This window comes from Ovis aries, chromosome 21 (assembly GCF_016772045.2).
Source record: "Ovis aries strain OAR_USU_Benz2616 breed Rambouillet chromosome 21, ARS-UI_Ramb_v3.0, whole genome shotgun sequence".
NCBI classification, from domain to species: domain Eukaryota; kingdom Metazoa; phylum Chordata; class Mammalia; order Artiodactyla; family Bovidae; genus Ovis; species Ovis aries.
The window spans coordinates 46,535,989-46,554,526 of record NC_056074.1 but is presented as its reverse complement, the minus strand read 5'-3'; the positions used below and the strand labels follow the sequence as shown (position 1 = coordinate 46,554,526).

General features: G+C 50.0%; 1 long non-coding RNA gene across 1 annotated transcript; it reads left to right on the top strand.

Moving 5' to 3' along the window:
* Positions 1-303: 303 nt before the first annotated feature.
* On the top strand, positions 304-9,754 carry LOC121817489 (uncharacterized). Its single transcript, XR_006057425.2, has 2 exons — positions 304-354; positions 894-9,754. It is a non-coding gene; the product is annotated as an uncharacterized LOC121817489 (long non-coding RNA).
* Positions 9,755-18,538: the final 8,784 nt, after the last annotated feature.

Genomic DNA, 18,538 nt, shown 5'->3' with positions numbered 1-18,538 from the left:
CTTGTCTCCACTCTTGGCTGTGGTGAACGAAGCTGCTGTGAGCACGGGCGTGCAGGTTCCCCTCTGAGACCAGCTCTCATCTCTGCTTCGTCCTCCTTTTGGCCAAACAGCAGTCCGCTGTGTGGATACAGCTTCTTGCTCCGGACCCGTCCCTCGCTGGGCGTTCATTCGGGCTGTTTCCGCTCGTTGCTGCTGCCGCTGCAAGCTTTACGCGGGCGGGTTTTCATTGCTCTCCGGCATTCGCACGTGTGGTTTTTTCCCCACGCCCCCCAGCGGTTCTCCGACACCAGCTGGGCGTCCCACACACTCGATCCGGTTCCAGCACTGGCTTCCTGGCCAGCGCCAGCCCCTCAGGTAACAGGCTCAGACCCCCGGGACGGTCCCTGCCTGCACCTTAAAACGCCAGTCGTGGGTCCAGGTTGTCGCCTGTGCCTCTGACAGACTGGGTGTAGGTTGCAGGTCCTAAGACTTGCTTCCTCTTTGGGTTTGATTAGTTTCCCAGAGTGGCGCTCAGAACTCAGAGAAACGGCTTCCTTGCTAGGTGACCAGTTTATCATACAAGGATGTAATTTGGGTGGGAGGGTGCTCGGGGCAGGGTGTGGAGAAGGGGAGAGCTCCTGGCGGCTCCAGGAGCGCAGCGGCCAGCACCGGTCCTTATCCGTGTTCTGGAGGCTTCGTTACCTGATCGATTAGCTCACTGGCCACCGGTGATTGACCTGGACTGTCTGGGGGGATGGGAGTGGCAACCCTCTAACCATGTAACTGTTCCCCTAGTGACCAGCATTTTGTCAAGGGCAGTTACAGATCTTAAAACTCTTCTCTACAAATAATGAAAGGTTTAGCTGGGACTTCCCTGGTGAGCCAGTGGCTAAGACTCTGCTCTTCCGTTGCAGGGCTCCAGGCTGGATCCCCGGTCAGAGACCTAGATCCCGCATGCTGAGGCTAAGACCCAGCACAGCCAAAAGATAATGAAAAATTAAAAAAGGAGGAGTCAAGGGTCAGGAATGCAGGAATATTTAAAAAAAAAGACTTTAGCTCTCTGAGTGCCAGGCTTAACTTACTCCAACTGTTGTTTATAAACTAGTGAGTTTTGTAGTGTACATGATTCATGAAGCAAGTTTAGAAATGAAAACTGTGAGATCTCTGTCTTCGTCTGCCTGGGTGACTGTGTGTTTTGTCTATCAATGTACTCATCGATACGGTATGTTTCTGCCACTGGACGGTATTGCCAACGTTAACTTGTAAGAGAGCTCTATATAACGGGCTTAAAGAAAACTACATGCTTATATAAGTGTTCAGAAATAGAATAGAAACGAACCCATACGTATCTCAGGCTCATGTGATCTGGGAGATTTTCAACATTAAATTAATATCTGATATTAAAACTAGTTTGTTGGCTTAATTAATACAGACATTTCTTCAGAGTCATCAACAGTAAGTATACTTACTTTTATTGTACCTAGGTTTACTAACATCAAAAAATTCATGTTATCTTTGTTATAAAATTTGTCAAAAAATAATTGACATAGTATTTTCATAAGTGAATTAAATGTAAGTTGTTAGGTGAATTCTTTAAGAATAATTATGTTTTATGATACTTAAAAATAGTTTCTCCAAACTTTTTGGTAACTGGAAACTTCGGAGTTTTGTTAAATGATGGAAATTTATTAAGTATCCAGATCATTCCCAAATAAAATAAGATGCTGAAACATTAATGACTGCATATGGAAATGAAAGCGAAAGTCGCTCAGTCGCGTCTGACTCTCTGCAATCACGTGGACTGTCCGTGGGATTCTCCAGGCCAGAATACTGGAGTGGGGAGCCTTTCCCTTCTCCAGGGGATCTTCCCAACCCAAGGACTGAACCCAGATCTCCCGCGTTGCAGGCAGACTCTTTACCAGCTGAGCCCCCAGGGAAGCCCAGTTACGGGAGTACAATTACTGTATGTAGACTTCCTTTCACAGAGAAACTGAAGGTGTTCAGGACTACTATTAGCAGAGAAACCTGATACTACCCTGAGTGATTATCTGTGAGAAAGTACATGTTTCTAGAAATTATAAAAAATACTAATAAGTTTGTCAGTCTGCAGAATGCAAATGTAACCGACAGTCCATAATTTCTTACTCCTTACCAGAAACAAAAGTTTTTAAGGGTTAAAATTCTAATTTATATATATAATTAAAACTGCTAAAATTAATAAGGAAAATGTCTTCATATGCAAGGTTTCGTTAAGGGGAAAGAAAGTGAGTTTTGTGTTAAAGCTGGTGATCTCTAAACGGGAAAGAAAACAAGGGACAGACAATGTGGGCACAGGAAAAGGAGTCTTTAGAAAGGAGCTTTATGTGTGGCCAGAACTGGCTGAGCTCAGAATGAATTCAGTACTTCTAAGTCAGTCATTTTTAACATCAAGAAAAACAAAATTAAACTTTCTCTGCCGGAAGGAAAAGTTTCCGTAGCTTGCTGGTCTGACCCTTTTCTTTGATGGAAGCTCTCTGCACTGTCTACTCCTTGCCGGCCGCACTGGGCCCTCTCCCCTGCAGGGCTTCTCTCTGCCTGCCGTGAGCTGGGGCAGCTCTTCGCTGCCGTGTGGGGGCTTCTCTTCGTGGGGGCTACCCTGGTGGCCAAGCGGTGTCTCGGGCTTTCAGGCTTCAGTAGATGCGGCAGATTATTGGACTGATCTTTAATGAGAAATTGTCAACAGAGATTTTCTTCATAATTTTATAACTTTCTTTATGAACTTTATAATGTAAAGTTTTTTTAACCTTCTTTCTAATGTACTATGTTTTCAAAAACAAAGATTTTATATTGTGTAACTAAGGATTTTTACAACATATATAACCTTTTGCCTATTTGGCTATGAAGTCTTTGTTACTTTGGTTAAATGAATAACTAAGTATTGCTTCACAGTGACCTATGACCCTATTTGACCAAATGTTAATTTTTTTAAAAAACTTCTGTGTTTGTTTTTTTTTTTTTTTGCAAACTCAAATTCTAAATGATGTTTTTTTATTTAGAACTAACTTTGAATTATGAGATGTTTCATGAAAGTCGCTCAGTCATGTCTGACTCTTGGCGATCCCAAGGACTATAGTCCGCCTGGCTCATCTGTCCATGGGATTCTCCAGGCAAGAACACTGGAGTGGGTTGCCATACCCTTGTCCAGGGGATCTACCCAACCCAGGGATCGAACCCAGGGTCTCCCACACAGATTCTTTACTCTCTGAGCCACCAGGGTAACTCCGAGATGTTTCTTTGGGCTCCCAAAATATCTCAAAGATTTGTTCTCTCTTCTAATAAAAAAAGATGTTAAACTAAGAAGGCTTAATTGATATACTAAATTACATGAGCAGCATTGTCAAGTAAGAAGTAATGCTAAAGCCTTCTTTATGCTGTGTCTGTATAGGTATAAAATGTGGTTTCTGAAACTCAAATTTCTGGGAACCTGATATATCCTGGTATACTGTCATCAGGCATAATTCCAGTTATTATCTTAAAATGTTGTAATGTCCCAGAAATAAACTGCTTTCCTTGTCAATGCACTGTGATTAGGTCACGATGCTTAATCTTTAACCAGCGATTTTAAGTTTTTTGTCATTTGTACACGTGGTTTTACTCTAATCTTTAGAGATACGTTTCCTCTTCAGAGAAGTTCATGGAAAGGGCTCTGACGCTTCTCCAGAGGACATGGACACGGTTCTGATAAACTTCTGCATCATACCATTCAATCGGGTGAGAATTTACAGAAGAAACTGATGGCTCCATAAAACTGCTAACGGAAGATCAAGAGCAGTAGTTAATCCCCTGGGGACTTCCACTGTCGGCCGGTGGTTGGGACTTTGCCTTCCAATGCAGGGGTGCAGGTTTAGCCTCTGGTCAGGGAACTAGGATCTCACATGCCACGCGGCGAAAACGAAAACCAAAGCATAAGACAGAAGTAATGTAACAAATTCAATAAAGTTTAAAAAAAATAATTCCACGGAAATGATTCAGTTCAGTTCAGTTCAGTCACTCAGTCATGTCCGACTCTTTGCAACCCCATGAATTGCAGCACGCCAGGCCACCCTGTCCATTACCATCTCCCGGAGTTCACTCAGACTCACATCAATCGAGTCGGTGATACCATCCATCCATCTCATCCTCTGTCGTCCCCTTCTCCTCCTACCCCCAATCCCTCCCAGCATCAGAGTCTTTTCCAATGAGTCAACTCTTCGCATCAGGTGGCCAAAGTATTGGAGTTTCAGCTTCAGCATCAGTCCTTCCAATGAACACCCAGGACTGATCTCCTTTAGGATGGACTGGTTGGCTCTCCTTGCAGTCCAAGGGACTCTCAAGAGTCTTCTGCAACACCACAGTTCAAACGCATCAATTCTTCGGCGCTCAGCCTTCTTCACAGTCCAACTCTCACATCCATACATGACCACAGGAAAAACCATAGCCTTGACTAGACGGACCTTTGTTGGCAAAGTAATATCTCTGCTTTTTAATATGCTGTCTAGGTTGGTCATAACTTTCCTTCCAAGGAGCAAGTGTCTTTTAATTTCATGGCTGCAGTCACCATCTGCAGTGATTTGGGAGCCCAAAAAAATAAAGTCTGACACTCTTTCTACTGGTTCCCCATCTACTTCCCATGAAGTGATGGGACCAGATGCTATGATCTTCGTTTTCTGAATGTTGAGCTTTAAGCCAACTTTTTCACTCTCCTCTTTCATTTTCATCAAGAGGCTTTTGAGTTCCTCTTCACTTTCTGCCATAAGGGTGGTGTCATCTGCTTATCTGAGGTTATTGATATTTCTCCCGGCAATCTTGATTCCAGGTTGTGCTTCTTCCAGCCCAGCGTTTCTCACGATGTACTCTGCATGTAAGTTAAATAAGCAGGGTGACAGTATACAGCCTTGACGTACTCCTTTTCCTATTTGGAACCAGTCTGTTGTTCCATGTCCAGTTCAACTGTTGCTTCCTCATCTGCATACAGGTTTCTCAAGAGGCAGGTCAGGTGGTCTGGTATTCCCATCTCTTTCAGAATTTTCCACAGTTTATTGAGATCCACACATCTGATTACGGAACTGATTACTCAGCGATTAAGAAGAATGGAATCATGCCCTAGGCAGCGACGGGGGTGGACCTGGAGGTGGTCACACTGAGTGAAGCGAGTCAGACAGAGAGGGAGGAACATCACACCACAGCCAGTATATGTGGCATCTAGAAAGAGATGCTGCAAGTCAGCCTATTTACAACACAGAAAGGGACGCGCAGACTTGGAGAACAAGCTCGTGGTTTCCGATGGGAAGGACTGGGAGGGAAGGGTGGGGCGGACGGACAGCTGGGAAGTTCGGGATGGACACGCACACAGGCTGTATTTAAGATGTGTGGCCAACAAGGACCTCCTGCATAACACGGCAGAACTCTGCTCAGTGTTGTGCGGCAGCCTGGATGGGAGGGGAGGTCGGGGGAGAATGGGTGTGCGTGTACGCATGGCCGAGGCCCTTAACTGTCCACCTGAAACTGCCACAGTGTGGTTAGTCAGCTTTATTGTACAGAATTATACGTTTTTTAAAAATGATCAGAGGAGAGAAGGGAAGGGCAGAGGCAGGATAAAGGTAGGGATTTAAGAGGTGTAAACTGCTATGTATAAAATAAATAGGCTGCAAGCCCTACAAGGCTAAATTGTACAGCTCAGAGAAATATAGCCATTATTTTATAGTGAGTTTAAATGAAATATAATCTGTAAACATTTTGAACCACTTTATTGTTTACCTGAAACTCGTATAATACTATAAATCAACTATACTTCAGTTTAAAAATATAAAAATTTAAAAAAAAAATCAAATAGTAAAAAAAAAAAAAATTAGATGAGCCAGAATTCCAAATTCATTTCTATTCTATTTTTTTTATTTGTGAGACTGAATATCTTTATGCCCTATAATGAAAAAAAATATGCTTTAGTTTTTTTTTTTTTTAATTCATTCCATGGAACTGAATGGACTAATTTGGAGGATTACCATTTTTATGACTTTTTGCTCTAAACATTGCAGGTTCTTTTCTGTTTTGCTTTTCCAGATTTGAGAAAACCTTTCCTCTCAAGCTATCTATAACTTGCGACAGTTAGATAAAGTAAACCTTTGGAGACAAAGATTTAATAGCTATCTTTTCTCCCTACCTGCTCCTTCCAGAAGCTGGAAACTCTGAGTGAATGTTATTTTCAGTATCGTTTCAATACAACTCTGTTCTCCTTATAACAGCACACGTTAAAAACATCTGTTCTTTTACCAAGGCTTTGACTGGAACGTCCTATTTGAGCGGGACGTGCCCGGCCTCAGGCCAGAGGGCTTCAGTGTCAGTCGCTCACTTGTGTCTGGCTCTTTGTGATCCCACAGAGTGAGCCTGTCAGGCTCCCCTGTCCATGGGATTCTCCGGGCAAGAAGACTGGCGTGGGCAGTCATTCCCTGCTCCAGGGGATCCTCTTGGCCCAGGGATTGAATCTGAGGCTGTTGCGTTGCAGGCAGACTCTTTACCATCTGAGCCCCCAGGAAGTCTCCTTGAGGAACTAGGATCAACTCTGTGGAGCCAATAAGCCACCTGGGATCTCGCTTACAGGGTCCCAAGCAGCCTAAATGTGTATGCAAGGAAAGCCACTTCCTGGTAGGTACGGAAATCTCAAGATATTTGGGGGACCTGAAGAAGAGAGGGATTTAACCAGATCTGAAGGTATTTCGGGCGAAATCTGATGCCAAGTTCCTGCTTGGTTTTCCTGGCCTCAAGAGACCTTTAAAATTTCATTCTGAGATTCTTTATGAAAAGTTCCAGCAAAACCATTTAAAAGATAATAAAAACGTGATCAATTGCTATTCTTGTTCCACTTATGTAAATAATTATATTGAGTTAATTGAAACCTGACCAAATTAATCTTAATCTGGCTATCTTTGGTGAAAATGAAGGTGATTTTAGCAAAGTTGCGCTCCAGTAATATATTTTGTGGATATCAGGTTCTAGTGTCGTTGAAAGTATCTTTGAGATTTTGGTATTTACCTGTAATCTAGACTAGATCCTGAACTCCAGTTTCCGCTAATATCTGGCTGTGACTCTCGAAACTAATGGTCCGTTTTCCTTGCATCTTTTTGACTTGGAATCGTTGGGAACTAAAAACGCCCTTTTCCCAAAGTTATGTAAGCTAACATTGGACAACTTGCTATAAACGTCAGAGAAACCACCGTAACAACTCATGTATAGACGATCTTTGGGTCTGTTGTTGTATGAGCTACTCAGGACGCTTACCTAAACCCTTGATGACATAATCAGAGACATTTCACACTGCGAAGGACGCTCAGACCCTGACACCGAGACATCTTCAGCTGACTCCCTCTGGACTTGATGCCTGATTGTGACTTGGATTGCGACTGCTGCCCTCACAGGAGTGGTGATTGTGTGACGTCGGGATGACTGGCCAGTCCTGTGAAAGCCCTCCCGATGGAGATCCACAGACTTCTCCTATACTGAACACTGCCTAAGACTCACTTTTCAGAGGACTTCTTGCTCAAATGTGGCCAAAATCTCTCTGAAAGCGAACCTGGCGCTCAACCGTCTCTCTCTCTGTGGGATACGACTCTCTGGGAGTGAGCCTTCCAGGAACCACATGAGTTGGTACCAATGCCGAATAACCAAAGAGCTGATCATCAATGCTTTCTAAGTCTTCCCAGGTGGCGCTAGTGGCAGAGAACCCACCTGCCAATGAAAGAGATGTAAGAAATGTGGGCTCAGTCCCTGGGTCGGGAAGATCCCCTGGAGACGGAAATGGCAATCCACTCCAGTATTCTTGCCTGGAGAATCCCATGGATAGAGGAGCCTGGCGGGCTACAGTCCACAGGGTTGCAAAGAGCTAGACACAGCTGAAGTGACTTAGCACATTTTCTAAAGAAAAATTTGGGTCAAAAGGGGGAAACGTGAAAGCCAATCAAGCTAGAGTCAGAACTGCTGAGAGAGCTCTCCAGAATGGAGCCTGAGAACTGGGGATACACTGACGAAGTATGTCTTATGTGCATGGCGGCCTGGGGGGAAGCTGACATTGTGACCTGTTGATGCCATCCAGAATATCTGCCAAAACTCCAGGATGCTTATCAGATCCCTACCCTAAAATAACCTGTGATTCCTTAAGAACGAAACTTCTCTAGCTTACATCAGCATCAATCCAGCTCTCACCGGACAACTCTTACAGTCTCATGGTTTTGTCCCTATAAGCCCCTGATTTTCTCTTACATGTTGTTGCCGTTCAGTTGCGAAGTTATGTCCACTCTTTGTGACCCCATGAACTGCAGCACGCCAGGCTTCTCTCGTCTAGAGTTTGCTCAAACGTATGTCTATTGAGCTGGTGATGCCATCCAACCATCCCATCCTCTGTTGCCCCCTTCTCCTCCTGCCCTCAATCTTTCCCAGCATTAAGGTATTTTCCAATGAGTTGGCTCTCCACATTAGGTGGAACTTCAGCATCAGTCCTTCCAGTAAATAGTCAGAGTGATTTCCTTTAGGATTGACTGGCTTGGTCGCCTTGCTCTCCAAGGGACTCTCAAGAGTCTTCTCTAGCACCACAGTTTGAAAGCATCAATTCTTCGGCTCTTACTTGGAACATCTCTTGAGGTTACTAGAATCTGTGCCTCCCAAATCCTTAGAACCCCAAATGAAGTCTACTTGCTTATTTGCAGCCTCCTGGAAATTTTTTTTTGTCTGACAATGGTACCTCTGGTTAACATTTTGAACAACTGCCGCACTGATTTCCAAGATGAATGCATCTCACATCTCCCTAAGCAGCATAGGCGGGCTCTGACCGCTCCACCTCCTCACCAACACTTGCTATTTTCCATCTTAAAAAGTGCAGCTGTCCTTGTGGTACAAAGCGGTCTCTCACTGTAGCTTGATTTGCATTTCCTTGATGACGACTGGTGTTGGGCATCTTTCCATGGGCTTATCTACTGGCCGTCGCATATCCTCTCTGGAGAAGTGTCTCTTCAGATCCTCTGCCATTTTTGTTACTGTTTTAGTCGCTAAGTCGTGTCTACTCTTTTTTGGGACCACATGGACTGCAGCCTGCCACGCTCCTCTGTTCATAGGACTTCCCAGGTAAGAATTCTGGAATGGGTTGCCGTTTCCGTCTACAGGGGATCTTCCCGACCCCGGGACTGAATCAAAGCCTCCTGCATTGGCAAGTGGATTCTTTTGTTTCTTTGTTTGTTTGTTTCAGTCTCCAAATACTTTTTATTGGAAAGCCATGCATTGCCTTCATTTATTGTATTTCAAATCACTGTACATTTACTTTTATGAAAACACTGCTTCCATTTCCTAGTACAAGAAAATTGTTTCAGGCATGTAGAGAAATATGCAACTTAAATAGTGAAAAAGTGCACCATAATTACGACTGCATTGCAGTCGTTTCTGCATTTTCCGTGTTTCTTAAATAACTATCTTGTCTGATAACACACAATATAAAGAGCATTTGTGAAAAACAGACATTTACATATACGTCTAAAGTCCTATTGAGAATATCCTGTCGGCATCAGACAACCAATCACAGGCGCAGCTGCAGCCACAGGACATGCGTCCGTCTATCGGTTCACGCCATCAGCGAGCGGACTCTGCCGCTGAGCCACCCACTAAACTGGGCTATGTGTCTTCATTGTTGCGTTGTAAAAGCTCTTTATCTCTTCCGCCTCTATATGCTCTAGGTACGAGCATATAAAGAGAAATGATTTGCAACAATTTTCTCCAACTCAGTGGGTTGTCTCTTCACTTCTTGACGGTGTCCTTTTCGTGTTTTAATTTTTTTTTTTTTAAATTTGGCTGCACCCATGGGTCTTAGCTGCGTCATGCAGGATCTTTAGTTGTGACATGTGGGTTTTAGTTCCCTGGCTAGGGATTGAACTCAGGCCTCCTGCATGGGGAGTGAGGTGTCTTAGCCCCTGGACCCCCAGGGAAGTCTGACATTGCAATCGTGACGAAGTCTAATTGATGTGGGTCTCCTTCCGCTTGCGCTTCTGGTGTCAAAGACACCACTGCCTGATCCAGTATTTTGACGATTTACTCCCAGGTTTTCTTCCAAGGGTTTTCTAGTTTAAGCTCCTGTGTCAAGGTCTTTGATCCACTTCGAGCTCATTTTTCCATTTTCCTGTGCGGTATCTGTCCTGACCCCTGATTCCTGCTCACAAGTCCCTCCCCACCACCTGTGACCTGGAAAACGCCTGTGTTTACATCAAGACCCTGCCGTGCGTCTCCTCTCGTGTTAAGGCAAGGCTGTCTCCACACGCCTGGGCAGCTGGCACTGCTCCCTGGGATGGGGGCTCACAGCCAGTCCTGCTCTGAAGCTGCTCATCTCTGAGTCAACGCTTGGGTGCACAGGAGCTGTCGCTGAAGGGGCGCTGATAAGCAGTCAGCACCGACGGCAGCGCCCGCCAGCCGGACTCTATGGCGGGGACTTTGCACACCCCGCCCCACTCTGCCCAGGGGCCACACAGATGGGCTCACACAACACAAATGGGGAGAAGGGCTCAGGGAGCAGGAGCACTTTCCCGGAGGTCACACACGCAGCAAGTGACGGACAGCTGGCCAGATGAGCGAGTGTGCAAGGAGATGGTTCCACCTGGAGACACTGAACTGGAACCAAATCTCTCTCTTCAAGCCCCCAAGAGACTCTTACAGGTGTGCCCTGAGAAACACAAAGACCAGATTCCCAGCGTAGGGAATGTTGACAGATAAAACAGCTACCCTGGAGAGTGACCTCCGGATCCCTATAACTAGAGGCTCTTGCAAGACACTGTTAATTTTCCAAGTGTTTAATTCAGAGATGTTTGGAGGGGAAGTTTCAAACAACACCATGTCTGGGGACAAACTCCTCTGTAGCAAAGCTGGGTCTTTGCTTTTCACACGTGTCCTGATACACCAAGATGGAGCCAGCCTTCCGGCCAGTTTTCTCCAGGGGGCCCTCCCCTGCCTGGCTGTAGGTGAACAGGTGCAATGAGGGGGGCAGTCTTGTGGGTGCTGGCCTCCCTCCCTCCTGCCCGCTCCCTGTGCCCCCCGGCTTTAGCCCTGCAAGACTGCTGGGGGCCAGTGCTGTGTCAAAGCCCCTGCACCATCCTACCACCCCCAATCTCCTGCCCAGCTCACCCCAGCACCCCCAGCCCGCACTGCACTCCCCCTCCAGCCCCACCCGCAACCCCACTCCACCCCAGCTCCAGGCACCTCACCTCACCTCTTCCTACCTGAACCTAGCTCATCCCACCCCCACCCTACCCCACCCACACTCCACTCCACCCCGGCTGCAGCCCCACCTCCCTTCCCCTCTCCCTATCTATCCCAGCACCCCCGACTCCCCGCTGCCCCATCCCATTCCTTCCCCTTTGGCCCACTCTGGACCCAGCTCAGAAACACGCCCTTCCGTGACTCCATGCTGCCCACGTGCAGAGTGCAGCACGGCTTCCGCAGCATCGAGTGCGCAGGGGAGAAGCAACCGCTGATGGGCAGGAGCTCAGAAGGCGCTGTCACCACGGCGCTCCTTAAATGTGACCGTATATAAACTTACAGTCAACCTGCAGTAAAGCCAGAACCCACCGCTTCCTAGCGACCTGCCGGCCTATGCTCCTCCTCCGCCCGCCGGGAGGGACAGACCTGCCTGGGGGGCAGGGGTGGCCACACCTCCGCCGGCTGGCACTGGGACCCCGCGTGGAGGCCTTAGCTGGGAAATTGGCAAGGCCCACCTCAGGCTTAAGCTGTTTCTACTGGTGGTACCCCGTCAGAGGCGATTTTGTTGTTCAGTTGCTCAGTCGTGTCTGACTCTTTGTGACCCCATGGACTGCAGCACACCAGGCTTCCCTGTCCTTCACCATCTCCTGGAGTTTGCTCAAACTCGTGTCCATTGAGTTGGTGATGTCAGCCAGCCAGCTCATCCTCTGTCGTCCCCTTCTCAGCGTCCTCAATCCTTTCCAGCATCAGGGTCTTTTCCAATGAATCAGTTCTTTGCATCAGGTGGCCAAAGTATTGGAGCTTCAGCTTCAGCATCAGTCCTTCCAATGAATATTCAGGACTGATTTCCTTTAGGATTGACTGGTTGGACCTCCTTGCAGTCCAAGGGATGGACTCTCAAGAGTCTTCTCCAACAGCACAGTTTAAAAGCATCAGTTCTTCAGCACTCAGCTTTCTTTATAGTCCAACTCTCACATCCGTACATGACTATTGGGAAAACCATAGCTTTGACTAGACGGACCTTTGTCAGGGAAGGCATGTCTCTGCTTTTTACTACACTGTCTGGGTTTATCACAGCTTTTCTTCCAGAGGCAGTAGAGTGTTTATAATGCAGATCAAACCCAAACATGTGCTGTGAGGCGTCCTCACACTGAGTACTCTTCCAGAAGGTGAGTTCCTCCAGCAGAGGCTGGCCGCGTGGAGGCCGTCAAGGCAGGCCAGGGTTCGGCTCAGTGACACCCTGCTCCTCTGGGCGAGCCCTGCTGGACGGCCTGTGCCAGTGCAGGCTCCACGTCAGGTGGTCCACTAGGACCCTCTGTCTCAGGCTCACCAAGCCAGCTCCTGGCAGGCACCTCTGCACGCCAGGCCCAGCCCCCAGCCCGGGGGCACTGACGGCGGTGACGGTGGTAGTGCAGATGCTGCGGGCGCGGCGGCTCTGTGCTGACCGAGCCCCGACTTCGGGGCCCCTGGGCCCTGACCTCTCCGGCTGTCGTCCCCCGCTCTTCTTTCCTCCCGGGGAGGCTTCCTTCTGTCCCTGTCGGCTGGCTCCCCTTCCCCACAGGCGTGGTTTTTATTCCACTTCATCGTCACTGGTTAGAGTTTGGGGGAGCAGTTCTGAAGTCCCGCGTCCTCTGCTCCCGGGCTGCGCTGCCCGCTGGCGACCTCCTCGCAGGGTTAGGGTTAGGGTTAGGGTTAGTGCCTGCAGGGGCGGGTCAGCAGGGAGAGAAGGGGGCGTGAGGGGCGGCACAGGGCGGCCCCCCGCCCCGGCCCCGCTCTCCCCGTCTGGTCCGGACGCCTGCCTCCGTGCCCCCCACGCCAGCCCCCTTCCTCCTGCTGTCTCTCCCTCCGTCTCAGTCCCTCCGTGTCTCTGTGTCTCCCCGTCTCTGCGTCTCCCCGTCTCTCTATCTCTCCCCGTCTATCTCTCCCTGTCTGTCTCTCCCCGTCTGTCTCCTCATCTCTGTCTCTCCCCGTCTCTGTGTTTCCCTCCACCTCTGTCTCCCTGTCTGTCTCTCCCCATCTCTCTGTGTCTCCCCATCTCTGTCTCTGTGTCTCCCTGTCTCTGTCTCTCCCTCTCCCCGTCTCTGTCTCTCCCTCCATCTCTGTCTCTCTGTCTCTCCCCATCTCTCTGTGTCTCCCCATCTCATCTCTGTCTCTGTCTCTCCCTCCACCTCTGTCTCCCTGTCTCTCCCCATCTCTCTGTGTCTCTCTACCTCTGTCTCCCTGTCTCTGTCTCCCCATCTCTGTGTCTCTCTGTCTCTCTGTCTCCCTGTCTCTCTGTCTCCCCGTCTATGTCTCTCCCTCCATCTCTGTCTCCCTGTCTTTCCCCATCTCTCTGTGTCTCCCCATCTCTGTCTCTGTGTCTCCCTGTCTCTGTCTCTCCCTCCATCTCCGTCTCCCTGTCTCTCCTCGTCTCTCTGTCTCTCTCCCCTCAGGGTTCTCCCTCCTGGCTTTCCCCCTTGCTGGACTTGGTCCTCCTGTAGCCCCCAGTCGGGTGGTATTGATGTCCCCCCTCCCTGGAGCTCGCTCACCCGAGGCCGCGGGGTCCAGCCCTCCGCCACCCAGGTCCCCATCTTCCTTTGCCCTGTGCCCCTCTCAACCCCTGGGCCCCGTCCTCACAGTGGGCCCCAGGCTGTCGCTTGTTCTCATGGCTGGAACTGTCCCGGCACTGGGGCCCCCTCAGTGGCCACTGGCCAACGACTCTCTGCAACCCTCGAGGCGTCTGGGCTGGCAGCGGCCAGCCATCTGGAAGGCTAGACTCTTGCCAGCTGCTCAGCCACCAACAGGAAATTGTTTTCTCTTCCGAGCATCTATGGAAACTCACGCAACACCCCCGAATGGACAGAACCGTGGCTTCTCCTCTGCCCCTGCCAGCGCGTGCGTCCTGCCTCCTGAAGCAGTCCCGGGGCGGCGTCGGGCGCCCCCAGCTCCTGGTGTCCGGGGCGCAGAGCAGCAGAAGGGGCTGAGCCCTGCCACTGGGGGGCAACGTGATGGAGCGTGTGCATGTGTGTGTGTGCGGGCGTGCGTGTGTGTGGCCCTGCCCACGAGTGGGTGGTGTGTCTGTGCTCACGTGTGCACCTCTGGGTTTATGGGGGTGTTGCAAACTCAGCAGCTTCTCCTCTTGTTTCCGAGAAGGGCAGGGATGCTGGCTGACCGCGCCTGAGGAGGGTGATGGACGCCCAGCCCAGGAGCGCAGCGGAGTCCAAACACCACGACCAACAGGCGGAGTGTCTGTGCCTGGTGTCACCGCACTCTGACCTCCTAGGTCATGTTGATAAAATGTCTCCCCAGAGGGGAGATCAACCTCCTCTGTGATCAACAGGAGGCTGATTCCAGGCATCAGCAGAAAAATATATAGTAACATATGTATTAAGATTCTGTAGATAATCAGCAAGGACCTGCTGTGCAACACAGGGACCTTCACTCAATATCCTGCGGTTACCTATACAGGGAAAGAGTCTGAAAAAGAGCAGACACAGGCGTCTGTCCGGGAGGAGGAAATGGCAACCCACTCCAGTGTCCTTGCCTGGAAAATCTCATGGCGTCAGTCCGTGGGGTCCCAAAGGGTCAGACACGACCGAGCGGCCGCGTGCATGGGTGTGTGCATACAAGGCCGCGCTTGAAGACAGCAGTGTAAATCAACTCTAATATAAATGAAAATTTAAAAAAGGCTTTAAAGGCAGCCACCAGGAGAAGAGAAATAGGGTGAAGAGCTTTCAAACTACAATCAAGACAACGGAATAAGGAAAATCCAATCAATACGACGAAAGGCTGTGGGGGAGGAGCACCGGTAAAAACCACAGTGAGCAAGAAATGGGAGGCGCGATGCCTAGACGAGCGCAGAGCCGCCACTCCCCACGGAAAAGTGCCACGGGCTTAGGTCCCTGCGAAGAGTCTTCCAGATCTGAGGGGGTTGGAGAGGGATTAGTGGGCCATCTGTGTGCTGATTATAAGAGACACGGTCAGCAGCTAAATGAGAAGAGCCTGCGGACACAAAGGGACGGAGGAGGTGAAAGCAGCGTGCAGACGGCGCGCGGCTGTGCTGTGGGACTGCGCCCGGACAAGTGTCGGCTCACGCAGAATGAGGACCGGAAGGCTTCGACCAGACAAAGAGGAAGGTTTCATGTTGACTAAAGGTACAGTCCTCCAGAAGGCGGAGCAGGTCTGAGCCGTGCAGCTGAGCACTCACCTTTTCAGGTGAGATCGACCCTCACAGTGAGAAACCAGACACTCCCACAGACGCTGGTGGAGTAGTGGGTGAGTAGGTCCCCAGGGACGGAGCCACCCGGTTGGAGGGCAGGCCGAGCGTGTGGCCAGTGAAAGCAGCGGAGACCTGGGCGAGGGGGGGAGTGCCCATGAGTCCCTTGGTGCCCAACGATGGCCCTGCTCCTCAGGACCCTTTAAAAAGACTTTTGTAAACAACCTCCTGCTTAAAGCCACCCGGAAGTGACCTGTCTGAGCTGCACAGCAGCAGGGGGCGGGCGTGGAGGGGAGGCTGCTGCAGCCGCAGAGCATAGCAGATGCGCCCGGTGGGAGGGGAGGGCTCACGGAGGGCAACGAAAGCAGAGAAAACAGGAAACCGCCAAGCAGAGGCGCCCAGGAAAACCTCAGCTGGACTTCGGGGGGGAAATGAATTTTATTAAAGAGAAAGATGAAAAGTAACATAAGGACAGAAGGCAAAGGTGCGGAGAGTCAAAGCTACGGCTTTGCCGGCAGTCATGCATGGATGTGAGGGTCGGACCATAAAGAAGGCTGCTGCTGCCGCTGCTGAGGTGCTTCAGTCGTGTCCGACTCTGTGCGACCCCATAGACAGCAGCCCACCAGGCTCCCCCGTCCCTGGGATTCTCCAGGCAAGAACACTGGAGTGGGTTGCCATTTCCTTCTCCAATGCATGAAAGTGAAGAGTGAAAGTGAAGTCGCTCAGTCATGTTCGACTCTTAGAGACCCCATGGACTGCAGCCTACCAGGCTCCTCGTCCATGGGATTTTCCAGGTAAAAGTACTGGAGTGGGGTGCCATTGCCTTCTCCGAAACAAGGCTGAGCACTGAAGAATTGATGCTTTTGAACTGTGGTGTTGGAGAAGACTCTTGAGAGTCCCTTGGACAGCAAGGAGATCCAACCAGTCAATCCTAAAGGAAATCAACCCTGAATATTCATTGGAAGGACTGATGCTGAAGCTGAAGCTCCAGTATTTTGGCCACCTGATGGGAAGAGGCAACTCACTGGAAAAGACCCTGATGCTGGGAAAGATTGAAGGCAGGAGGAGAAGGGGACGACAGAGGATGAGATGGTTGGATGGCATCACTGGCTCAATGGACGTGAGTTTGAGCAAGCTCCAGGGAATGGTGATGGACAGGGAAGCCTGGTGTGCTGCAGTCCATGGGATCGCAAAGAGTCAGACACAACTTAGCAAGTGAACAGCAACAAAGAGAAAGATGAGTAAAATAAAGACAAAAACCAAAGGGACACACAAAGTCAACAGAGAGCTTCACGCACAAGTTTCTACCAGGAGCCTGAAGGTCTGGGTGAAACTGAGCAACGAGGGCATGGGAGGGGCTCGTTCATTTACCTCCAGGTGTTTGGGGGTAATGCGCCATGATCTGGGGACACACAGACCGATGGGACCCCAGTCCTCGGGGCACTGACTCGGTAAGGAAACCAGAGACCAGGAGGACGTGAGGCGGTGAGGGAGACCCACAGCAGGGCGAGCTGCGGGCAGCACCTCCTCGTGGAGGCGTGGCTGAAAGACGGACAGGGCTCCCAGCCCTCGGCCGGCAGCTGCCCACCCGCGCCAGCCTGCAGGCGTTCGCACGCTCACAGTCACGCACACACACGAACACCGGGTAGTGCATACAGACACACACAAAGGAAAAGACAGTGAAGGAAAATCCCAGGCGGCGTCACAGGAGACTGAGCTGGCAGGCCCGCCTCTACCCGAGCCACACACAGCGTCCTGCGCAAGGCAGATGCACCAGGCCCTCCCCTTCCCGGAGGCAAGCCCCTGGCCATCTGGAACTTCTCGGGCATGTCTACGCGAAAGCAGGTCGTGTTCCAAACCCGCCTACATAAAACACCGCCCAGCGAGGCGTCGTGCGTAGCTGGGCCCCCTGGGAAGCAGGCCTCTTCTCAGCCTGCGAGGGGCTCCCGCCCATCAGCGCAGGTGTGTCCCTACGTGAAGAGAGCTCAAAGGTGGAACTTCTCAGCGAATCCGGGGCGCCTCCTTCCCTTCATGAACCTGGAAACCTAAGCAACTGTCCTGTCTGGTTCTTAGACCTTAGCAGCATTCCGTTAAAATCTGGTATGAAACATTGACAGCAACTCTGGGGAGAATTGACACCCTGACAGTATTGAGTCTCAAGGTCCATGAATATGGCGTTTGTCTCCATTTTTAGTGAAAATCTTTAAATTCCCTCGAAATGGCGTGATTTTCACCATAGTGGTCTTACACATCTTCTGTTAGGTTCATAGTTATCTGGTATTTCTTGATGCTTATTATAAATATCACTTTCCAAATTCTACTGTGAATAGTCTGCTGCAGGCACCTAAATAACTGGTGTCTATGTGCTGATTTTTGTTTACTGTGGTAAAATATATGTGCGACAAAACTTCCCATTGTCACTGTTTTCAGGGGCACAGCTCAGGGTCACTGAACACAACTACATTGCTGTCCTGACATCACCACCATCCGCTTCCGGAACTTTCTCGCCACCCCAGATAGAAACTGTCACCCTGTGTGCAGATTTTGAAATCAGTCAATCAAGACTGAATTAGTTTGCTAGGGCCACCGTAACAGCATCCCTCACACCAGGCAGCTTAAATAACAGACGTCATCTCCAGTCCTGGAGGCTGGAACCCCAGACCCAGGTGAGGGCAGGGCTGGTCCTCCTGAGGCCTCTCTCCTGGGTGTGCAGACAGCCGTCTCCTTCCTGCATCCTCACAGGGTCATCTTCTGTGTCCTGACCTCCTCTTCTTATAAGGACACTGGTCACCCTGGCCTAGACCCACCCTAGTGACCACACGCCCACTCAGCCACTTTCTAAAGGGCCCAGCTCCAAACACAGCCGCATTCTGAAGTCTGGGAGTTCGGACTCCAGCATGAGAACCTGCGGGCACAGTTTAGCCTGTGGCGTTAGCTCTTTGGGGTTTTCTGTGTGTCCAAGCATGTTGCGTGTGAGAAGGTAATGTGATTTTCCCCTTTAATACCTCTTTCTTGCAGCAGTGGTTGGGACCCCAGCACTGAGCGCAGGCCCCAGCCTCAGAGGGACTGGCCTCCGTGACTCCCTTCCTGCGCCGGCCGCTTTCTCCTTCAGTGGTCTTTCCA